This window comes from Tamandua tetradactyla, chromosome 12 (assembly GCF_023851605.1).
Source record: "Tamandua tetradactyla isolate mTamTet1 chromosome 12, mTamTet1.pri, whole genome shotgun sequence".
Lineage (NCBI taxonomy): Eukaryota > Metazoa > Chordata > Mammalia > Pilosa > Myrmecophagidae > Tamandua > Tamandua tetradactyla.
In genome coordinates, this window is record NC_135338.1 from 15495421 (window position 1) to 15521369 (window position 25949).

The following is a 25949-nucleotide window of genomic DNA, read 5'->3' on the forward strand; positions in this document are numbered from 1 at the left end:
AGCATGTTAAACATAGCTTCACCTTATGATCCAGCAATCTCAGTGTGTGTATGAATCCAAGAGAAAAGAAAGTAAATATCTCTGCAACACTCTGTGCAGGAATACTCATAGCAGAATTACACATAATAGCTAGCTAGATAGAAGCATGCAAAAGCTAATAAATGGATCGACAAAATGTGGTCCATCTGTACAATGGAGTATTACAAACTTGGTTAATATGAGAAATTTTCATTTCATAAACATCGCTACAATAAAAGAAAATAAGATATGATTCTTTTTTTAATTTTTTTATTAATCAAAAAAAGAAAAGAAATTAACACAACATTTAGAAATCATTCCATTCTACAAATGCACTCAGTAATTCTTAGTATCATCACATAGATGTATGATCATCATTTCTTAGTATATTTGCATCGATTTAGGAAAAGAACTAGCAAAACAGCAGAAAAAGATATAGAATGTTAATATAGAGAAGAGAATTAAAATAATAATACTAATAATATATATATATATAAAAAGTAAAAAGAAAAAAACAAAAACAAAAGATACAAACACACAAACAAACAAACAAAAACCATATTTCAGGTGCAGCTTCATTCAGTGTTCCAACCTAGTTACATTACACTTAGGTATTATTGTGCTGTCCATTTTTGAGTTTTTGTATCTAGTCCTGTTGCACAGTCTGTATCCCTTCAGCTCCAATTACCCATTATCTTACCCTGTTTCTAACTCCTGCTGGTCTCTGTTACCAATGATATATTCCAAGCTGATTCTCGAATGTCGGTTCACATCAGTGGGACCATACAGTATTTGTCCTTTAGTTTTTGGCTAGACTCACTCAGCATAATGTTCTCTAGGTCCATCCATGTTATTACATGCTTCATAAGTTTAGTCTGTCTTAAAGCTGCATAATATTCCATCGTAGGTATACGCCACAGTTTGTTTAGCCACTCATCTGTTGATGGACATTTTGGCTGTTTCCATCTCTTTGCAATTGTAGATAATGCTGCTATAAACACTGGTGTGCAAATGTCCATCTGTGTCTTTGCCCTTAAGTCCCTTGAGTAGATACCTAGCAGTGGTATTGCTGGGTCGTAATCCATTCTGCCATTCTATGTCTTTTGATTGGGAAATTCAGTCCATTAACTTTTAGTATTATTACTGTTTGGATAATATTTTCCTCTACCATTTTGGCTTTTGTATTATATATATCATATCTGATTTTCCTTCTTTCTACACTTTACTCCATACCTCTCTCTTCTGTCTTTTCGTATCTGACTCTAGTGTTCCCTTTAGTATTTCTTGCAGAGCTGGTCTCTTGGTCACAAATTCTCTGTGACTTTTTGTCTATAAATGTTTTAATTTCTCCTTCATTTTTGAAGGACAATTTTGCTGGATATAGGAGTCTTGGTTGGCAGTTTTTCTCTTTTAGTAATTTAAATATATCATCCCACTGTCTTCTAGCTTCCATGGTTTCTGCTGAGAAATCTACACATAGTCTTATTGGGTTTCCCTTGTATGTGACAGATTGTTTTTCTCTTGCTGCTTTCAAGATCCTCTCTTTCTCTTTGACCTCTGACATTCTAACTAGTAAGTGTCTTGGAGAACCCCTATTTGGGTCTATTCTCTTTGGGGTGCACTGCACTTCTTGGATCTGCAAATTTAGGTCTTTCATAAGAGTTGGGAAATTTTCAGTGATAATTTCTTCCATTAGTTTTTCTCCTCCTTTTCCCTTCTCTTCTCCTTCTGGGACACCCACAACACGTATATTTGTGCGTTTCATATTGTCATTCAGTTCCCTGATCCCCTGCTCAAGTTTTTCCATTCTTTTCCCTATAGTTTCTGTTTCTTTTTGGAATTCAGATGTTCCATCCTCCAGTTCACTAATTGTAGCTTCTGTCTCTTTAGATCTACCATTGTAGGTATCCATTGTTTTTTCCATTTTTTCTTCTTTGTCCTTCACTCCCGTAAGTTCTGTGATTTGTTCTTTCAGATTTTCTATTTCTTCTTTTTGTTCAGCCCATGTCTTCTTCATGTCCTCCCTCAATTTATTGATTTGGTTTTTGAAGAGTTTTTCCATTTCTGTTCGTATATTCAGCATTAGTTGTCTCAGCTCCTGTATCTCATTTGAACTATTGGTTTGTTCCTTTGACTGGGCCATATCTTCAATTTTCCGAGCGTCATCCATTATTTTCTGCTGGTGTCTGGGCATTTGATCAGATTTCCCTGGGTGTGGGACCCAGCTGGTTGAAAGCTTTTTCTGTGAAATCTCTGGGCTCTGTTTTTCTTTTCCTGCCCAGTAGGTGGCACTCGTGGCGCTCGTCTGTCTGCACGGCAGTCGGCCCGGGAAACCGCGCGTGGAGGCGGGGGTCGCTGGCCGCCGCGGCTTGGGAGAGTGCCGGTCCTAATTGCCCAGCTGGCCCGAAACGCCAAGCGTGACGGGAGGGCCCCGCTATCCAACAGTCAGCCAGTCAGACCGGGGAGCCACTGCGTGGAGGGGACCCCAGTCGCCAGCCACCCCGGCCGGGAAAACGCGCGCCCCTTGGGTATCTCACCGCAGCAGATTCTCCCTGCCCGTTCAGCTGTTCCAGAATGGGGTACGCTGTCTTTTTGGTCTCTGTCGTGACTCCGGGAGCTGTTTCGTATTGTTTCTGTTTCTTTAGTTGCTTTTCTGGAGGAGGAACTAAGACCCGCGCGTCTTACTAAGCCGCCATCTTCTCCGGAAGTCAAGATATGATTCTTAAGGGGTGTGGGCAGTGTGAGAAGCAGAAGTTACAGCCTCATGGGTAAACAGATTCTGCATGAGTGACAAAAGTAGCACGTGTGGTAGTTAGTGATGGCAGCACAATACTGAGAATATAATAATACTACTGAATTGTACACTTGCATGTGGTTAAAATGGGACATTTTGTGCTGTATATTTCCTACCACAATGAAAAGATTAAAGAACATAAACACACAAATGATAAAATGCATGAGGAAGGAAAAATCTCCCAGGTAGAAGAATTCCAAATAACTCATGAAACTGCAGCCCCCTCTGGAAGCTGGAGCACAGCTGTGGGCTGTGGATCGTGGCTTCCCACCACATTGTTTCAGGAGGGAAATATCAGATACATTCCAATATTGGGGCAGCCTCCAAAATACCTGACCTGCTCTCCTCAGAATTTCAATGTCATCAAAACCAAGGAAAGTCTGAGAAACTAACACAAGTCAGAGGAACCTAAAGAGGCATGTGGCTGCAATGCCAAGTTGTGTTTTCTATGGGATCCTGTCACAGAAAAAAGATGCTGGGTACAAAGTAAGGAAATATGGGTGCTGTGGACTTCAGTTAATAACAATGTCTAACACTGTCTCATTAATGATAACAAATGTACCAACTAACATGTGATGCTAAGAGGGAAACAGGTCACAGGGATATCTCTGCACTATTGTTTCACTTTTCCTTTGTAAATCCTAAATTGTTCTATAAATAAAGTATATTAAAATCATTAGAGTAATGACCCATGTTATGATATAGATGAACCTCAAAACGTTATGTCAGGAAACTATGAGACAAGCCAGTGGTCCAAATGTTCTGAAATTTTGATGAAAGTTGCACAAATATTCAAATATATTAATAACAGTACAAATGTACACTGTAAATAATAAAAAATTATAGTATTAAAATTTATCTCAATACAGCTGTTTTTACAAATCAGATGAAAGATCAAGGATCATTCTTCAATCTGAATTTATAAAATATATGCATATTTCTGATTATCTATAATACAGGATTTTGTCTGCCTCCTCATTTTGTGTACAACATTCAACCTGAATTGGACGTTGACTTCTTGAAGACAATTTTAAATGTCAAACACAGTGTATTGGGCAATTCATATAATGCTTTGAAACCTTGCTAGGTTCCAAAGTTTTTTCTATATTTAAGAGTAATTGTATTTAGGAAAATCAGTAGGAAAAAACAACCAAAAGGAAGGAAAACATGGGCAAGAGATATAAACAGGCTTTCACAGTAGATGAAATAGGTAACAATAAAAACATTGAAAGCTCTCCACCCCTATTGGTAATGAAGTAAAGAAAAATTAAGACAACAGTGAGGTCATTTTAAATGTAATAGATTGGCACCATCACCACGTGATGGTGAGGATGTGCAAACTGAGTGTGGTGGGGTTGTGGGACTCTCTTCTGGGACCTGTGGAGGTCACAGCTGCTGGGCCACAGAGAACATGTGGAGAGGGCACTGTACAGTCGGGCCTGCTGGCTCACCTCTGAGATGTCCCCACAGCTTCCTAAAGGACAGGTCCCCAGTGTCCCCTGTTGTCTCAGATTCCAAGTTCATCTTCAACTGGGATGAACATCCTGGAGCTGATTAGAGAGAAAAAGAGACTCTGAACTTGCCCCTACCCCGTATCGACCCTGCCTCCACATAGGGAAGTAGGTGTGGGTAGGTGTGGGGTGCACATCACCTGGGATCCTTATTAGCATCTGTGTGGTCCCTACAACTCCATCCTTCAATGGAGGGGCCCCTCGATGTTAAGACATTCTTTCTGTTGCTTCTACCACATATGTTCAGGGAAGGGGCTGAGGTGACTGCAATTTCAGAGAGAATTTGTTCTCTCCCAGGGAGCAGAAGGGCAGAGGACAGGAACAAACCCTACACTGCCTCAATTTTGGATGCCCAGAGTAACAGACCCCTCTCTGTCATCACACACCAGGTTCCACCAGGGCAGACCCTGACTCTATATCCATCTTTTGTCCCCATCCTCAGCCTTTCCATGAGAAGGATTCCCTTATCACACTGCACAAGGAATTTCTCCCCAAAGAGCAGGTCACTTTTAGACTGACTGATCTGCCCCTCCTGTGACTCTTGCACCAAGAGGAATGATCAATTACAGCAGCCCCCAGGAAGTTCCAGGGACCCCAAGCCCTAAGGCTGGACCTGTGGCCCTGGGTCTCTCCAAGGGATGGGGCAGGCACATGAGGGTGGGATGGAGATTCAGGAGAAGGGCAGAGGTTTTGGAGGTGCACAGAGAGATGAGGAAGATGACACGGAATTCCCAGATGCCCTAATGAGGCCCTCCCCGAGCCCAGTTTATTTGAATGACTCAGTAGCTCCCCCTGGAGCCCATCCCCTAGTTCAGGGCCTGTGATCTCATGTCATGGAAGTGAGAACAGCTACCAGGACACTTCACTCCTCCCAGTTCAGGCCACCTTCTAAAAATCCCAAATTAGGTACAACTCTTGTTACCAGGCACCCATGACTGAATCCCACACACCAAAGTCACACACCTGAGTGGGATCCTTTCCCACACATGTTTTTCTGCTCCCTCTTTCTTTCTTCTTTCTTTGTGCCCATCCAAAGCTGGAGATAACAGGCAGAAAAAGAGCTGCAAAGACACAGGGGACAGAGATGTCTGGTAATTTTTATTAGTTTGTTGGTTTATTTTGTCTTCTTTGTGTTTGTTGTCTTTTTTGAAATCAGAGAGTTTCTTTTCACTGTTGTTAGGTGGAAATATACTTATTAAGCTCCCAGGCCTGAAGGATTCCCCATTGGAGAACCCAGAACCCTCTCCTGCTCAGCCCCACTGCTCCCCTTGCAGGAGCCACAACCACAATCCTTCCAGGGCCCATGACCCTTTGGGGTCCTGGGAATAGGGACGTGTGCAGGGCTCACGTATTATCCAAGGACCTCCCAACGAGCAGGACCCAAAGTCAAGCAGTCTCTCTGTGGAAGGCATATAAGCCTGATTCTAGCCCTGTTTAGGGTGGGTCTAGGCCTGTCTTAATCAAGGTTCTTACAGGCTCCTGAGTGAGGCTGACACTGCATTTTCCATGACCACTACTGAGGAGCATGATTCTAAAACACAGTGTGACCTTCAAGCACCTATGGCCACCTATAAATGGCAAGACTATTATTTAGGTTCCCTAAGAAACCTAAAGAGTGAAGAATGAGTGTTGCTGATTCAAGAATCAATCTGTGTAGGAGAACTTCTCTGGCAACCTCTTCCTGCTCACAGGGTTAAGTCTAGGGAGACTTCAAAAGGGCTCTGACATGATATATTCACTGACTTCACTCAATGGTCTTGGGAGAGCAGATGAGAGAGAGAAAATATGAAATTAATGTGCTCTGTTTCCATTTTAAATTAAATAATACTTACATATTTTTATTGAGTTTAAAACTTTCTATGTTCCATGTGCATAGTTTTAAGGCTATTTTCCAGTCTATGTAAGTATAATGCTGATATATATATATATAAAGATTTAGTATCTTCATGAAGAAGAGACAGCAGAGAGGTTGCTCCCAAGGCCCTGTTCCCAGAAGAGGTCCCTCTGCTGTGTCTGAATCCAAAAGGACACCTGCTACTCAACCCTGGAGGTCCCTAAATGCCTAGTAGGCTGAGAAGGGAGAGCTTTTGGTAAGGCTTGGGCTCCTTCCTCCTCAGGTCTAGAGCCCTGGATGAATCCTGAGGCTGCTTTGCCAGGGGCTTGTGCAGTCTCTGGTCACTGCTGTCCCCTGAGCTGGGTGTGGCTGTTACCATCCCCTCTGGCCCCTCTCTCACCTTCCCAGGGGCTCTGGACCCTGAACACAGGCCCTGGAGGGAGGAAGATGCAAAAATGAGATGCTGTTAGAGCCAGGCTCACTTGAAATTATCCTGGGCTGCAGTCTCAGCACAGAGCCTGAGTGAGCCTCAGACCTTCTGGGAAGAAGAAAGCAGGATGGAGATAGGTTGTCATCTGCACTCTAGGATACTGGGCAGGGTTTGAGTTCAGATTCTGGGGACCAACAACCAATATCTCCTTAGCTGGTCTTGGTTCCAGGCAGAGGGAGGGAGGGAGAGGTCAGGTAGAGGCAAAAGAGATTTAGGTCTCATCTCTCCATGTTTCTGGAGCACCGTGGGTGCCCTGGTGCTGGCATGAGCTGTTGAGCAGTAATACCCAGACTTGTCCGAAGACTGGAGCCCCAAGATACTCAGGGAGGCTGTGCTGCCCTACTTGGAGCCATAAAACTGAGCTGAAATACCTTTGGGCCAAGAAATCCCAAGCACCACAGTCTTGGGAGCCCCCAGCCAGCACCAAGTACCCCAGGGAAGCTGCTACCCCCATAAGTAATCACTATAGACTTTTTTGTATGTGAAAAATAAAATATATATGAAAAAAGTGATAAATTTCAAAACAGAGCACTGCAATTAGTTGTAGAACAAATTTCAGAGTTTGGCATGGGTTACAATTCAACAAATTTAGGTTTTTACTTCTAGCTGCTCTAAGACACTGGAGATTAAAAGAGATATCAATTTAATGATTCAGCAATTATATTCATTTGTTAAATCCTATATTCTCTGCATAACTCCACCATCACCTTTGATTTCTATCCCTCTCTTTAGGGGTATTTGGCTGTGGCCATTATAACTTACTTTTTCCTGTTGGAAGTGTCTGTCACTAATATGGGGTAAGAAAATGGAACTATCTGATGTTCTGGAGAGGCTGTGCCCTCTAGGTTTCCAGATTTATCTGGACCAGGGGCATCTGGAAGTTTTAGGTTTCTGGAAGGTTACTCTACTTCATGGAACCCATGTAAAATCTTATATATTGTTCTAGGTGTTCTTTAGGATTGGCTGGAATGGTCCTAGTTGGGGTTTGGCAATGTCTAATTGAAACCTACATTAGAGAAACCTCCAGAATAGCCTCTGTACTCTATTTGATCTCTCTCTGCTAGTGACACTTTATCAGTTACACTTCTTTCCCCCCTTTTGGCCAGGATGGAATTGTCGATTCCCCAGTGCCAGGGCCAGACTCATCCATGGGAGTCATCTTCCATGCTGCCAGGAAGACTTTCATCCCTGGATGTCATGTCTCACATAGAGAAGGCGATGATTTCACTTGCAATGTTGGGCTTAGAGAGAGTGAGGCCACATTTGAGCAGCAAGAGAGGTCCTCTAGACGTTTCTCTTGGGCATGCCTGTAGGTAGACTTAGCTTTGTCACTCCCTATATTTTCTCAACTAGAGTAAACCTCAAGATCAAGGGTTTGGCCTATTGGTTCGGGTGTCCATAAAGTTTGACACAGTATCAGGGGATTTGCTGATGTTAGTTCTTAGTTCCATATTTTTTTCTCCCATCCCTCAAAGTACTTTGCCAATATTTTTTGATTATCTGCTCAAGATACTTTAGGATGTATCCAGGTATTACATTAAGCTATGCAGGATTAATGGACATCTTTCTTTTTCTGCACTCCCTGTGCTTCAGTTGTTCAAATGAGCCATAGAAATAGGTTTAGTTAGATTATGTGCTACAGAAAATTTAGGTTCCAGACCAAATAAGCTTTCTTTCTTTGGACTCAAAGAGTATATGTGGTCCTCAAATATAGACAATATCTTCCTTACCCCTGTGTTCTGAATTACTTTAACCCTGACCTGATCATCTTCATTCTTATCTATAATTACCGGGATGTATATTTGAATATATATGAGCCTCTCAAAATCCAGAAGTAATAATTAACCACTTTGATTAAATGTATCTTCTCTAAGAGCTGAAAAGCTAGGCCCCTGTTTTCTTATAAGCATTTTCTAAAGGAGACCATACCATAATTGTTGTTCTTTTTTTTCTGCCTTATTTTGCCTCACCAAATGTTTCATAAGTTCATTCACATCACTGCATGCCTCAAGACTTCACTTCTTTTTGTAGCAGCACAATATATCGATCACATGTATCCACCATTGTTCACCAATCTACTTCTCAGTCAGTGCATCATTTAGCCACTTGCATTCATCAGGAATCATGTATAATATATCTCAATTTTAGATATATTTCATTGTTCCCAAAATAATGATAACCAATAAACACACCCCCGCCAAATGGGAAATCTAAACCTCCTCTTAATTCTTGTCCCTTGCCCCATTATTTACATCTACTGATGCTGTGGTGATGTTGATGGTTTCATTTTGAACATAGCTCATAGCATGCAATAGCAGTTTTCCCCCATGTACCCTACACTTAAACATTCTTTGTACAAGAATCATATCTTTGAAGTAATTCTTGCAAAAACTAATTCATATTTCTAGTGTAATCAATGAGTTGGTAGGTCTACAGAACCCCTTTCAATTTTGTTCATCTTCAATATGGTAATATTACTCATAGACCCACTACAGAGCCACCTTCACTTCTATCTATTCCCTTACATTGGAGTTCAACCTCATTAGCTAATGGTTCACCCATCTCTGGCTTCTCTGTATCTCTAAGTCCCCTATATTCTGTACTATAAGCCTTTGATTATACCTTTATGCTCGTTATAAAAGTGGAATCATACACCCCCTATCCTTTTGTGTCTGGTTAATTTCACTCAGCGTTATATTCTCAAGGCTCATTCATCTTATCATGTGCTTCAGGATGTCATTTTTTCTCACTGCTGCATAATATTCTATCACATGTATAAATTACATTTTGTTGATCCACTCATCTGTTGATGGGCATTTTATTTGTTTCCATCTTTTGGTAATTGTAATACTGATATTAACATTAGTGTGCAAATGTCTGTTTGTGTCATTGCTTTCATCCCTTCTGGGTATATACCAAGTAGTGCTATTTATGGTCATATGGCAACTTGATATTTAGTTTCCCAAGGAACCACCAAACATTCTTCCATAGACGGCTGAATCATCATACATTCCCACCAACCATGCGTTAGTGTCCCAGTTTCTCCACATTCTTTCTAACATTTATAGTTTCCTGCTTGTTTAATAGCAGATATTCTTACAGGTGTGAAGTGATATCTCATTGTAACCATTTTTTAACTCTTTTATTGTACAGCATAACATATATGCAAATCAAAGAAATAACAAACAAGAGTTTCCAAAGCACTTTTCAACAAGTAGTTACAGGACCGATCCCAGAGTTTGTCATGGGCTACCATAAGATTCTCTAAGATTTTTCCTTCTAACTGATCCAGAATATAGGAGGCTAGAAGACTTAAATATTTTTTATCATCACAATTGACTTTCTCTCCTTCCTTTTTGTGAAAAATAACATATATACAGAAAAGCAATAAATTTCAAAGCACAGCACAACAATTAGTTGTAGACCATAATTCAGAGTTTGACCTTGGTTACAATTCTGTAAATTTAGGTTTTTACTTCTAGTGGCTCTAAGATACTAGTGACTAAAAGATATATCAATTCAATGATTCAGCATTCATATTCATTTGTTAAAGCCTGTCTTCACTGTATGACTCCACCACTACTTTTGATCTTTCAATCCCTCTCGTTAGGGGTGTCTGGGCTATAGGCATTCTAAATTTTTAGGATTGGAAGGGTCAGTCACTAATATGGGATAAGGAGATGGAACTGTCTGATGTTCTGGAGAGGCTGGGCCCTCTAGGTTTCTGGACTTATCTGGGTCATGGACCCATCTGGAGGTTATAGGTTTTGGCAAAGTTACTTTAGAGCATGGAACACTTGTGAAATCTTATATATTGCCCTAGGTATTCTTTAGGATTTGCTGGAATGGTCCTGGTTGGAGTTTGGCAGGTTATGATAGGTAGCAATGTCTAACTGAGGCTTGCATAAGAGTAACCTCCAGAGTAGCCTCTCCACTCTATTTGAAATGTCTCTGCTAATTGAAGAGATGCTCACTTTCACTGGCTATAAGGGAAATGCAGATCAAGACTACAGTGAGATACCACCTCATACTTGTAGGAATGGCTGCTATTAAACAAACAAGAAACTGTAAATGTTGGAGAGGATGTGGAGAAACTGGGACACTTATGCAATGCTGGTGCGAATGTATAATGGTGCAGCCACTATGGAAGACTGCTTTGTGGTTCCTCATTTTGTCCTGATCTTCAGTTCCCTTTAGTCAGTGAAAATGAGCATTGTCTCATGTGTTTTGAGTCATTTGTATTTGATCATCACAAAAATGCCTATTCATATCTTTAGCTCATTTTATAATTGGGTTGTTTGTCCTCTTGTTGCAGAGTTGTATGATTCCTTTAAGTATATAGGATATCAAACATTTGCCTGATATGTGATTTTCAAATATTTTCTCCCATTGACTTTTCTGCCTCTTAACATTTTGTCAAAGCCTTTTGAAGTGCAGAAGCATTTGATTTTGAGGAATTCCCATTTATCTATTTTTTTCTTTCTGTGCTTCAGGTGTAAAGTTTAGGAAGCTACCTCTTATTACTAGGTCTTTAACATGTTTCCCTACATTTCCTTCCAGAAGCTTTATGATGCTAAATCTTTTATTTAGGTGTTTAATCCAATTTGAGTTAATTTTTATGCAGGGTGCAAGGCAGGGGTTCTCTTTCATCCTTTTGGCTATTGATATCCATTTCTCCCATGTCCATTTATTGAAAAGACTATTTTGACCCAGTTCAGTGGATTTAGGTGTCAAAAATCAGTTGACCATAGATTTAGTCTATTTCTGCACTCTCAATTTGATCCCATTCGTCAATATTTCTATCATTGTACCAGTACCATGCTGTTTTAACCACTGTGGCTTTATAGTAGGTTTTAAATTCAGGGAATTTAATCCTCCTACTTCTTTCTTCTTTTTATAGAATTCTTTTAGCTATACAGGGTCTCTTTCCCTTGCATATGAATAACTTGGAAAAGTTTTCCAAGTCTTCAAAGTTGGTTGTTGGAATTTTGATTGGTACTGCATGGAATCTGTAGATCAATTTGCATAGAAGTGACATCTTAACTATTTAGCCTTCCTATCCATGAGCTAGGAATGTCATTCCTCCTATTTAGATCTTCTTTGACTTCTTTTTGCAATATTATGTAGTTTTCTGTGTACAAGTCCTTTACATCCCTGGTTAAGTTAATTCCTAAGTACTTGATTCTTTTAGTTGCCATTTTGAATGGGATTTTTTCCTTAGCTGATTACTCAAGGTCACTACTTGTGTATAGAAACATTACTGATTTTTGCACATTAATTTTATATCACACCACCACCCAAAATATGTATTATTAGCTCAAATAACTTTGCCACATATTTCTCAGGATTTTCCAAGTGTAGTGTCTTGCCATTTGCAAATAATGAAAGTTTTACTTCCTCCTTTCCAATTTGAAGGCCTGCTATTTCTTTGTACTGCCTGATTGCTCTAGCACAAGGCTAAATAATAGTGGTGACAGTGGGCATTCTTGTATTGGTCCTGATATTATAGGGAAAGCTTTCAGTCTCTCTGCATTGAGTATGATGCTACCAATCAGTTTTTCATATATTCCCTTTACCTTTTTGAGGAAATTTCCTTTGATTCCTATATTTTGAAGTGTTTTTATCAGAAAAGGATGTTGAATTTTGTCAAATGTTTTTACAGCATCAGTCAAGATGATCATGTGATTTTTCCCTTTTGATTTGTTAATTTGCTGTATTACATTAATTTATTTTCTTGTGTTGAATCATCCTTGCATTCCTGGTATAAACCCAACTTGATTGTGGTTTATACATCTTTAATGTGTTGTTGGATTTGATTTGCTAATATTTTGTTGAGAATTTTTGCATCTATGTTCATTAGGAGATTGGCTGGTAGTTTTCCTTTGTTATAACATCTTTATCTGGATTTAGTATTTAAATTATATTAGCTTCATAAAATGAGCTAGGTAGTTTTCCTCAACTTTTTAAGAAGTTTGAGCAGGATTGACATTAGTTCTTTTTGGAATGTTTCAGAAAAATCCCTCTGTGAAGACATCTGACACTGGGGTTTTCTTTGTAGGAAGATTTTTGATGACGGATTGAATTTCTCTGTTTGTAATTGGTTTGTTGAGATCTTCTATTTCTTTCTGTGTCCATGTAGCTTGTTTGTGTGTTTTAAGAAATTTTTCCATTTCATATAAGTTGTCTAGTTTGTTGGCATACAGTTGTTCATATTATCCCCATGATTTCTTTTATTTCTTCAGGGTCTGTGGTAACACACACTGTGTAGTTTTTTATTTTGTTTATTTGCATTCTCTCCCTCTTTTTCTTTGTCAGTCATGTTAGTGGCTTACTAATTTTTAAAAAATTTTTATTAATAAAACCAATCAACATACAATATGAACATTCTTTTTTATCACATAGATGTATATTCATCATCATGATCATTTCTTAGAACATTTGTATCAATTCAGAAAAAGAAATGAAAAGAAAACAGAAAAACATTCATACATCCCTGATGAATCCCAGAATGATTTGATCAGTGACTGGAAAAGTATTTGCAAGCCCCCTTCAGGGAATGGTGAGAGTGGGGAAAAATTCAACTTCCCCAAGTTGAATTCTTGATATTCTCACAAGCAGTGTGGACAACCAAAGCTATAGGCTGAGCCCCCAGTCTTGGGGTTTGTTCACATGAAACTTAACCCCACAAAGGATAGGTCAAGTCTACTTAAAATTTAGGCCTAAGAGTCACCCCCAAGAGAGCCTTTTTTGTTGCTCAGATGTGGCCCTTCTCTCCAGCCAACACAACGAGCAGTCTCACCACCCTCCCCCTCTCTGTGTGGGACACGACTCCCAGGGGTGTGGACCTTCCTGGCAATGTGGGACAGAGATCCTGGAATGAGCTGAGACTCAGTATCAAGGGACTGAGAAAAACCCTAGAATGAGCTGAGAATTAACATCAAGGGATTGAGAGAAACTTCTCGACCAAAAGGGGGAAGAGTAAAAGGAGACAAAGTGTCAATGGCTGAGAGATTCCAAACAGAGTTAAGAGGTTATCCTGGAGGCTATTCTTATGCATTAAGTAGATATCACCTTGTTGTTCAAGATGTAGTGGAGAGGCTGGAGGGAATTGCCTGAAAATGTAGAGCTGTGTTCCAGTAGCCATGTTTCTTGATGATGATCGAACAATGATATAGCTTTCACAATGAGACTCGGTGAATGTGAAAACCTTATGTCTGATGCTCCTTTTAGCTACTATATCAACAGAAGAGTAGAACATATGGAATAAAAATAAATAATAGGGGGAACAAATGTTAAAATAAATTCAGTTTGTAATAGTGGTATATGAAAGCGAGGGGTAAGGGGTATGGTATGTATAGTCTTTTTTTCTCTATTATCATTTTATTTCTTTTTCTGTTGTCTTTTTATTTCTATTTCTAAATCAATGCAAATGTACTAAGAAATGATGAATAGGCAACTATGTGATGATATTAAGAATTACTGATTGTATATGTAGAATGGAATGATACCTAATGTTTTGTTTGTTAATTTTTTTAATTAGTAAAAAATGTTTAAACAAAAAATTCATGCACACCACACCCCTTACCCTCCCTTTCATTGATCACTAGCATTTCAATCTACTAAATTCATGTTAACATTTGTTCCCCTTATTATTTATTTATTTTTAATCCATATGTTTTCCTCATCTGTCCATAAGGTAGAAAAAGAAGCATCAGCCACAAGGTTTTCACAATCACACAGTCACCTTGTGAAAGCTATATCATTATATAATCATCTTCAAGATACATGGCTACTGGAACACAGCTCTACATTTTCAGGCATTTCCCTCCAGCCTCTCTGTTACACCTTAACTAAAAAGGTGATATCTATTTAATGCATAAGAATAACCTCCAGGATAACCTCTAGACTCTGTTTGGAATCTCTTAGCCATTGACACTTTATTTTGTCTCATTTCTCTCTTCTCCCTTTCTGGTCGAGAAGGTTTTCTCAATCTCTTGGTGCTGAGTCCCAGCTCATTATAGGATTTCTGTCCTACATTGCCAAGAAGGTCCACACCCCTGGGAGTCATGTCTTATGTAGGCTGGGGAGGGTAGTGAGTTTGCTTGTCATGTTGGCTGAGAGGGAGAGGAGTGGCCTATTAATTTTATTGATTTTCTCAAGGAACAAATTTTTTGTTTTATCACATAATTTTACTGTTCTTTTTTCTCCCATTTATTTAACTGTGCTATAATCTTTGTTATTTCTCTTCTAATATTTGCTTTGAGGATTAGTTTTCTGTTCTTTCTCAAGTTCCCCCAGATGAGCAGTTAAGTCCTTGAGTTTTGCTCTTTCTTGTTTTTTTAAATAAGCATTTAGAGCAATAAATTATCCACAGCATTTGCCACATCACATAAGTTCTGATATGTTGAGTTCTCATTTTCATTCATCTCCAGATAATTACTGACTTCTCTAGCAATTTCTTCTAAGACTCACTGATTGCTTAAGTTCCTGTTATTTAATCTCCATATGTTTGTGAATGTTCTCATTCTTTAGTAGTTATTGAGATCCAACTTCATTCCATTGTGATCAGAGAAAGTGCTTTGAATAATTTCAATGTTTTTAAATTTATAAAGATCTGTTTTGTGCCCCAGCATATGGTCTATCCTGGAGAATGTTCCATGAGCACTAGAGAAGAATGTCCATCCTGGTGCTTGGGAGCATAATGACCTCTATATGTCTATTAGAGATAATACATGTATCAGGTTGTTTAACTTCTCTGTTTCCCTGTGGATCTTTTGTCTGGTTGTTCTACCTATAGAGAGTGGTGTATTGAAGTCTCCTATTATTAGGTTGAAACATCTGTCACTCCCTTCAGTTTTGCCAATGTCTGTCTCATGTACTTTGGAGATCCATGATTGGGAGCATAAACATTTAAGATTTGTATTTATTCTTGGTGAATTGTCCCTTTAATTAATATATAGTGTCCTTTTGTTTCTCTTACAATGTCTTTACATTTAAAGTTTATTTTGTCTGATATTAGTATAGCTATTCCTGCTTTCTTTTGGTTACACGGTGCATGGAAAAGCTTTTTCCATCCTTTCACTTTCAAGCTATTTATATCCTTGGGTCTAAGATGAATTTCTTGTAAGCAACATATATCTGGCCTATATTTCTTTATCCATTCTGCCAATATGTATCTTTTAATTGGTAAATTTAGCATGTTAACATTCAAAGTTATTACCAAAAAGGCATTTCTTGAATGCACCATCTTACATTTAGGATTTTATTTGTCAGATCTATTTATTCCTTTTCCTTTTTCTATTTTTATCCTTCAGTTACCCTTTCTGGCATTCTTCAACTCTGTGCCCTCCTCCAGACTTCCCAGATCTTGCTTTTTATTTTTTCAACTGGCAGGACTCTCTTTAATATTTCTTGTAGGGCCAGTCTTTTGTGACAATTTTTTTCAGGATTTGCTTGTCTGTGTAAATTTTAATCTTCCCCTCAGTTTTGAAGGACAATTTGGCTGGGTACAGAATTCTTGGCTGGAAGTGTTTCTCTTTCAGGATCTTAAATACATCATACCACTGCCTTCTCACCTCCATGGTGTCAGTTGAGTAGTCTGAACTCAGTCTTATGTGGTTTCCCTTGTATGTAGTAGATTGTTTTTCTCTTGCCACTTTCAGAATTTTCTGCTTCTCTTCAACATTTGGCAGGCTAATTTGTATGTGCCTTGGGGAAGGCCTATTTGGATTTATTCTATTTGGAGTTCATTGAGCTTCTTTGACTTGTACATTTATGCCATTTATAAGGTTTAGGGAGTTTTCCCTCATCATATCTTCAACTACACTTCCTAGCCCTCTACTCCACTGCTCTCCTTCTGGGACACCAACGATTTTTATATTTGTGCACTTTGTTTTGTCCATCATTTCCCTGTGATTCAATTTGAATTTTTCCAACTTTTGTGCCATTTGTTGCTTGAGTGTTTGAAATCATTTATCTTATCCTCTAGTTCACTTATTCTTTCTTCTGTCTCTTCAAATCTGCTGTTGTTTCTCTCTAGCATTTTTTTAATTTAGTCTACAGAATCTTTACTCTCTGTGATATTTGGCTATTTTTTAATTTATTCTTTGAAATTCTTTATGCTTTTCTTGTGTCTTCTTGATCTCTTTTATGTTATTAACCATCCTACTGATATTTTTTGTTTTTTTTTTTTAACATGGGCAGACGCTGGGAATTGAACCCGGGTCCTCTGGCATGGCAGGCAAGCATTCTTCCTGCTGAGCCACTGTGGCCCCATCCTACTGATTTTATTTATTAGAGTTATGTGAACATACTTGATTAGTTGTTCCAATGTCTGCATCTCCCCTTGAGTTTTAATTTGGTCATTAGGCAGGGTCATATCTGTCTGCATTGTAATATTCTTTATGATCTTCTGTTGTTTTCACCTCATTTAAATATGTTGATTGACTTACTTTGGAAGTTGATTTCCTTCAGTAGTCTAAAGCCTTGTGTTTGGGGGATGGATGTGTAGCAGGATGCAGGGTATGGGGTGGGACACAACAGTGTGGTGATGTGTTGCAGCGCAAATACAGATGCAAGTTGAGGATGCTACACTGGTGCCTGTGAACCTGGGTGCCCAGCAGCTGGGGAGGACGTGGCTGAATTGGTGCATGGGTCTTTAAGGCATGGCCCTGGTCTGCACTTACATAGCACATGGGGCCTTTTGTGTGCATGCACAAAGTTATGGCAGTGGGTAAGCCTTATGCCTGCATGTGCTGAGGTGGCAGTGACCGCGCTGCCCAGATTAGTGCTTTCCCATAGCTGGGGACGTGACTGGAGGCTGAGCACAAACATGGGTCTAGGAGTGCTCTAAACTGATGTACCCATGCGCAAAGTTCAGGGTGGGCAGAGGAAGTGTGTGAGTGTATGGGCTAGAGCAGATATACCCTGAGTATGGAAGTTAGTGCCCATAGACTTTATGCACTGGAAAGAGGCTGCAGGGAGTGGGAGGTAGTGCTCAGGAGGGGTGCAGGAGAAGTGGGTTTGTCTGCACTTGGGGTGGGGATGTGGGGTGGGTATGCATGTGAGGGCTTTGCAGGGAGAGGTGCTTGGAGCATGGGGAGTGGGGGCAGGTGATGCAATGCAGATGTATGGAGCATGGTCTGAGTTGTGGGTCATGAGACTGCACTGGTGGGGGTAGCATGTTCAAGGAATGCAGCTTGGCTTACTTCCTACTCCCTGTCTCCCCATCTGTGCACTCCTGTGGGCTCTGGGCTGCTGCTAGGCACCAGTTCTCTGCCTCTCAGTTCCTCAGCTTTTGCAACCAGGGCCACTCTGTGTGGTGCAGAAAACCCTCCCAGGTCAGTTACACTCTGGAATTTCCATCTCAGTCACCCTCCCATCCTTCTCTGACTTTAGATTGGAGCAGGGCTGAACTCAATCTATCTTATTCTGTCATCTTCCCAGATTTTTTAAAGCATTTGTTATTTTGGAAATTTTTGAAGTTATAAAAACATTAAAAAAAACCTCATTGAAATATTTCCAGCTTCAACCATCATCAATATGACATCTATTTAATCTTTCACTCCTTTCCACCACTCAACCTACTCCCTTACTTTACAGCTGTAGAACAAATCTTGGACTTATCACTTCAACAGTGTATAATTTCCTATGCACATACACTTTTTGGAGGGGAGGGAAACATCCAAATTTATTCTCCAAAAGACAGAGAGCATTAGCAGGTAAAAATACAAGGATTTTTCCATAGATCATACATTCACAAGGCAGAATTAGCTGCACAAGGAGAAAGCCTGTGGTGTGTATTCTGTAAAAATATCTACTTCATCATATAAAAAAGTCACATCATTATTTTCACTTACAATTCGGGAAGGAAAGGCGCAACTTGACAAAAAATTTTTTTTGATCCTAAAAATGTTGAATGTAATAATTAAGAGGCAATCTTTTGGTAACAGTCTTGATGCACATTTCAATTTGTGGGGCTCTCACACAGAAGGGAAAGACTGCTCTGCCCAAGAAGTTAGGCTATTTCTTTCTTCCTCCTCATTAAACCATCAGAGCATCATTTCATCATTTACTTATTATTAAATGTACAAAAGGGGATTTAAAAAGAAATCACAGAAAAATCTTGAATGTCTAGCCACTCCCATCAACACATCAATTCTTAGGTTTAAGGATGGGGTCTTAGAACAGCTCAGCAATCACAAAATAGGAAATTATAGACTATGGCTACAACAATAATAAGTGAGGTTGATAAATTTAACTTTCACACCCAGATCTTCCCTGTTTCAACTTCATCACCTTCATGCAATACTCAGGAAAAACAATCTTCATATTTACTTGGCACTAGTTACCAAGGAAATTTTTAAAAATTGGTAAAATCAACCTGTAACAAGAAACACATCCTTCCATGAGAGTTTCTTTTCAATGATGAAATCCCAGTTCAATAGAGTAGGCACTGGTGAACAAAATTAAATCATCTACCCAACTACCCCCACTTCTGGTGTGTAAGAAGGTGTAGGAATCTGGAAAGCAAGGGAGTACATTGGCACTCTTGGGGCTCCAAATGAACTGCACTTAAATAATCAGCAATACATACATTGATTCCTTAAGGACTTAAATAAATCCATTTAATGGCATTCTCCTTATTTATGATTCTAAGGTTGAAAGAATTTTGTAATTTTACAATCAGTTTAAAAGACAGGTACATTCAAAAAAGAAAACAGGAATGAATGTGGGGTTGGAGGGATAATACAAAACAGGGCCTTAAACAGACAACAGACCTGGTCCATTCACCCGCATTAACTGTTGCCATGTAAAGATACAGTACACCCCCTGCTCCATTAGGTTAAGTAATTGTCTATTCCACCATTGGTTCAATAAATTCCAATTGTTCCACCTTGAAAGAGGTGACAGTCTTTGGAAGTAGATAATCTAGATTGTACAAAGTTTCTATGTACAGGTTGTCACAAGCAACAAAGCTACTTTGCGTAAAGACCCACTTCTTTCCAAAATGAAAAAAAAATATCTTAGGCTGTATTTGTCTTGGCTATATTTTCCATTTCTATTTTTTTCATTATTTGGTAGTTTTGTGTTTTGTTTTTGCAAAGAAGCATAGTGACATCTTGATTGTAGGATTGCCTGAGGTTGTAGTTTTGTGGGTTTTTTTGCAAAGAAGCATAGTGACATCTTGATTGTAGGATTGCCTGAGGTTGCAGTCACAACCATAAACTGTAACCATCATTTGTACATCAGTAAGAAAAGAAAATACACAGAAGATAGGTGGGTTCTTAAAAAAATGTACAGATGCTGATATTTCACTTTGTTTGCACTTCTTTATTATGAGTTCTCTCTTTTGCTTAGCTGACTGCAATCTTGTTTTCTTCCAAGAAGTGAGGAAACTGGTATTTGGGAACAGCATTAGTGGCACCTGGCTTTTCCACTTTGGCACTGATACCTGACTGGAAACCATCTATCCTGGAGATGGTGGAGTTACTCAAAATGGAACTGTGCCCCTAGGGACACCAGGAGAGCAGGGATATGACCACCACCCTGCATCACTGAGGTCTTGTTGGTCTTCATGGCCAGGCTGCCATAGAGCATGGCAGTGTACTGGTTCCACACCATGGGGTCCACCTTAGCTTAATGTACAGGGTTGTCTTTGGGAAACATTTTGGAAACCCTCTTTCTGTCCACACCTAAGAGACCCATGGTGTTCTTGATGGTCAGATTCCTGCTATGGCATACCAAGTTATTGTTCATCCCATGTGTCATATAGTGGTCTTTCAAGTTACCTTTGATGATAAAAACTCATCCATATATGTTGCACACAAAAGAATTCTCTCCAGTGTGAGTCTTCTTATGAATCTGTAGGGCACTTGTGGATGAGGAGTTCTTACTGCAATACATGCAGCCATGTTGCTTGGTCTGCCTGTGTGTCTGGGTTGCTAACAGAGGTGTCATGCCTGGGGATGGAGCTGAGTGACCAACAAACATGCCAGGAAACTCAACTTTGATATAGGTTGGTTGCACTCAGATAAACGTTGCTGGGAGACTGCTCCAAACTTCCATCTCAGGGAGACTATTCTTGGGCTCTCTGCTTTGCCTCCAGCATCAGGGGACTTGGACTTCATGCTTTCTGCTTGGCTATTGGCTGGAGAGAGTGCCTGAAAAGACATGGATTCCAGCATTTCTGGACTTCTGCCCTGATTCTCCTGGTCTCCCATCTCTGAGGATGAGTTGTTGGTCAAGCCATCACTATCCTTCACTGGCTGCTCTGCCACTGCAAGCAGGAGGGGTATGCTCTGCTTTCCTGGGGAAATCCAGGGATGCCATCAAGGTGAATTCCAGGGTTGGTCACACTGAGTGGGTGTTGGGAAGAGGTATGGGGACCTTAAAGGAGGTACTGGGGGTTTCCTGGGAACTGATGTCATCCATGTCAATGCTTTCATTGACATTGTCATGGCAAATCGTCCTTCTACTGCCATTCTCCATACTTATAAAGTCAGAGGGACTCTCTTGCAGAGTTGTGTTAGTAATATGACCACCAATGTGCATTCAAATATGTTGTTACAATGTAATGGCATTAGTGAACTTCTTATGGCAGGAAGGGCATAAATGCTGCATCTTCATTGATGTGTTAGTTTGGTGAACCCCAAGGTATGTCTTTAGATTGTCCTTGGTGGAGAAGGCTTGGCTACAGATCTTGCATTGGAAGGGTCTCTCTCTGGGGTGGATGCAGTCATGCATTTTGAGGGAGCTTTGGCAGTTTAAGACATGGTGGCAGGTGAGACATTTCCTGGGGTCAGTGGTGGCTTGTCAATATTCTCCACCAGCTGCTGCAATTTCAGAGACTCTGAACCTGGTTTGGGAGTTCTGCTCTCTTGGAAGCCACCCACTCTTGAAAAATTATCATTTGGACCCACTCCAGGTAGTGCAGCTCCACCCTCACTTTCTGGTGAGGGCCCAGGTGGCAGGTCATTTGGCAATGCACCACCTATGAGGTCCTTGAGGTGAGCCCCTGAAGAGAGATTTTGGAGGTAGCCCAACGGGGTGGGGGGTTCCCTGCTACCAGGACAGGTTTACTGTGTAAGGAGAGGCTCAATTCATCCAGAGTCACAGGTAGAGGGAGTGCAAAGGGGTTGCCATTGAAAGCTGCCATTTTATCCAGGTAGTTGGCAAACAACTAGGGGTTTGCATGCACCTGAGGATGTTGATGAAGGTGCGCCTTGAGGTTGCCCTTGGTGGTGAAACATTGGCCACAGAAAGAGCACCTGAAGGATCTCTCTCCAGTGTGGAGTGGCGGTGGATCTGCAAGGAGGTATCAGTCCCCAAAATCTTTCTACATACTTATACTTGTGATTGTACAGAATGGCCTCGTCTTTGGTTTGGACATCCACTGCAGAGATATTTGGGGATTTTCCCTTCACTTTCTTGGATGAGTCTAATGCCACAGAGGAGAAAGACCTCTGGAGTAGCACAGAGCCTGGAGTATGAGGTAGCAAAGATCCAGGGAGGTGCAACAAGCCATTGGGGAAAACTCTTTTCCTATCTGGCTTCAGGGTGAAAGATGTCAGCCCCAGAGTCACAGAGCTGGCAGTGGAAGGGATTTTTGCATGAAATAGCTTGGCTTGTTTCAAGGAGTCCAGGGAAAGACCCTGCCTTCCAGTTTTCTGACTGAGTAAAGCCATGACAGCAGACGCCTGCTAGAACATATGACTGCCTAATGTCTTCAGGGTGTCTGCTTCTGCCACACTTGAGTGCAAGGCATATTAGGCCCACATGTCCACCTGCAGGTAGATCTTCTCCCTGAGCTGTATCTGCTATAGCTGCTATTGCTACAGACACAGAGTCTGCTCAAGGACCCATGAGAGGCTGCTGGAACTGAGCAAGGGGGCTGGCAGTGTACCCAACCTCTGCTGATTCACTGCCAACTTCCTGCCTTGTAGTGCCTGTAAAGTCACATTAGTGCTTGTGACTTTGCATTTGGGTATATAGATTATGTCCTGGGGTGTATGTGACACGGTGTCTTTAGGAACACCACAGACTTAATGACTGTCTTCTCTTTCATGTCCCCTGAGCTGCCTCCATTCTCTAGCTACCGATACTTAATGCTTGGACTATGTGGCTGATAGCTCAGCACAGCTCTGGAGAAGTCACTGGCCCCTCATTGTCAATTATGATTAGACAGGTGGATTTTTAGTGTAATTTTTCTTAGACATACACATTTCATGCTTTGCTTCCCATCAGGACATGCACTGATGCATGACCCCTCCCCCTGTGGGGACCTCAATTCCAAGGAAGTACAGGGCAAGGCATAGCCACACAGGCTCAAATCATTCTGCTGCTCAAAGCACCACAGCACAGCCATGACCACTTAGGCCCCTGGTGTCCCCATATGTTTCCTTTGTGTGATCAGGAGTGATTCTATAGATTTATTGTTAAAAAGGGTTAAAGGATGAGATGTCCATAACCAATAAAATATGTTTCTGTGGCTGAGGCACTGCCTTGAGAAATCATAGGAAACAGATTCAGTGGTAGAAGAAAAATAATAGTCTGTCTTGAAAGACGTGGTCAATTCCTTCTCTGTTAATTTTTATGAGATGCAATCTGTCCAGGACTTGAGTTAATGTTGGAGACAAAATAATGAACATCTGCCTCATAAGCATTTCAAAGGAGAGAGGAGCACATGATAAAGAGCATCAATACCCTTACTGTGATATTACAGAGCTTGGGACTGGTGATAGGATGATGACTAAAAGGCTTCTATTTTGACTCCACGTTTTGGGAATTACCCTTACTAGAATGAATTCCTTCTAGAATGGAAGGTAAAGAAAGAACATTTTAGTTTTCTCTGGAATTATCTTGTGGAAGTGAAGAGAGTCATGAAGTCCCATGAGGGAGACCAGAAGAGCTGGGGCCCTGCAGTAGCAGAGGGCAGAAGAGGCTGGAGAGATCTAAGTGATGTTGCTCAGTGAGTCAGCAGAATTTATTACTCATATGATGTGGGGGCTGGTCTAGAGGGAGAAAGGCAAATGCATCTATGACAATAATGAGGGTAAACATTCAAGCAATGGACCCATAGCTCATAACACAGGCTCATGTGGAGGGACTAAGATGAGGATGTGATTCCTGGATGAATGGTCATGGAGGGGGCAGTATTTATCATAACTTTATTCCAGAATCTCAGGGGTGGCAAGGTTGGTACCTAGGCCTAACCTCTCTGGGCCCTTAAGGGTATGTCCCACAACAGAGAAGTCTTCCCTTCAATGCTCCCCACAGCCTCTCAGTGAAAAGAGCCTCAGAACCAAGGCACATAGACCCAGGGTTTTATTCCTTACTTCCTGACTTCTGAGCCACTACAAGGAACTAAAGCTTCTCCCACTCATGTGACATGTAGCACAGTAACAACCTTGTTCTCAGCTGCTGCCCATGGAGGAGCAACTCCTGTATTTGCCAAGGCATCCTTGGATCCAGCTGGAGACTCCAGCACCCTGGTGCTTTATTGAGTCTGGTTGTAAAGGAGGTACCAGAGAGAGCCCCCTGGCTTTTGTTGGAGCCAATATATCCTGTATCTACCAAAATTGAAACTGCTGCTCAGGGTGCAGGGGAGTCTCACAAATGTTCCCATGGAAGCATAGAAGGAAGGTGGCTGAGTTAGCACAGTCTGGGAAAGGGAAACTACAGACAAATAACATGGGTTTGGGGACTGGGACATAGATGAAATTCCTAAGGGACTGAGCCAGAGGGCTTGACATGGACTTTCATCTTGCCCCAGGTCTCCGGGGTCTGTCCCTACCTGTGTAGTGAGCGAGGAGCATGAGGAGAAGAGGAGTCCAGGCCATGGTGGACACAGCCCTTGTGACCCCCAGTGGAGCTGACCTGCTCTGGGCCTCTTTTTCTCACCCACTCTCTGCTAGAGGAGGGGCTGTTCATGAAAATTTGCTCCCATCCACTCATGCCTCTCCATGAGCCCTGATGTCAGAGCTCAGCTCATGTGATAGACACAGGAGGAAGAAGGTTTAGTTTACCCCTGGAAGAGCATTGTGGGGAAGTATCTGCTGAGATGACACACAGGTCCTTGCTCAGTCCCCAGACTTGGGCCGATTTGAGGGAATGTCCCTTACTGAACCCCAGTATAGGAACCACAGGGCAGTCCCACAGCACCCCCAGCTACTAGCTAGGCACACCCTCAGGATTGACCAAAGACTTGGGAGTCCAGATGATCTCTGCCCCTCACCATATCACTGCCTATGTACAAACATTGATGTTTTATTCTATATACTGTGACTCTGAGGTGCCACATTGGATTCCTAATCAGATTTTCACTCCAGAATGAGCCCAAGTCTTTGGGAGATGCAAATATCCACATAACTATAACTTAAAATTTGACATGCTGAGAGGAGATGTAGCCAAGACTAAATCACCTTATGGGTGTCAAGTCAGGGGGTACAAAGGAGGGGTTACATGGGCTTGTTTGAAAGGCTGTGAGGTCTCTTCAAGTGAGCAGCATAAAACCGGTGGTACTCTGGGAATTTAAAAGCCCCATGGCACATTCAAAAGATGACATTCAACCAAAAGATCCAAAAAAATATACAAAGTACAAAATCTTGTACTTATAGCATTGTATTCCAACTACTGTCCCATAAATTGCTTTGCGTTTTTGCTTCATAATGTTTATCTAGTGATTGAACTGACTGAAAATTGAAAGAATCAAAGTGGATCTTAAATTTTGCAATAAAAAGGTTCATGGTATGTCCTGTTTCTTTGACTTAAGTGCAGAATGGCTCATGCATTCTCAGACAATCATTCATCAATTTCCTTTATCCACATCTCCCATTGCAGACACATCTCTTAGGTGAACACTGGGTTTCAAACCAGTTCATTCTTACTTTCCAAGGCATTTCCTACCAGTGTCCTTTGTGGATGAGAGTTTGGTATAAGGAGTAGAATATCAAAATTTTTATTATATAGTGGTTTTTGAGTTTTCATTCATGAATTTCTATCTTATAGAACCTTAGTCAAGTGAGACATTAGTGGATATTCCCAAACTATCCCATATACTGTAATTTATTTGCTTATGGACTTTGCCTTTTTAATCAGAGTTTCCTTTCCATCTACCTGGTCCACATGATTTATTTCCTCAGGACCTGGGGGCCCATCTCCATCTTCTATACCTCCTCCACATGAATTCATGGAGTTCAGTCCATCATATGGGTCCCTAGTCCTGGGTTCTAACCACAGCCTCATAAAAGCTGTTAAGGAAGCCATCCAGAGGCCAAGTCCATGTTCCTCTCCGTTCTCTAG

The 25949-nt window shown here is 40.9% G+C and overlaps 1 pseudogene; it reads right to left on the reverse strand.

Annotated features, from left to right (window-relative positions):
• Positions 1-20002: 20002 nt before the first annotated feature.
• LOC143651323 (sal-like protein 4 pseudogene) lies at positions 20003-22864 on the reverse strand (annotated as a pseudogene).
• Positions 22865-25949: the final 3085 nt, after the last annotated feature.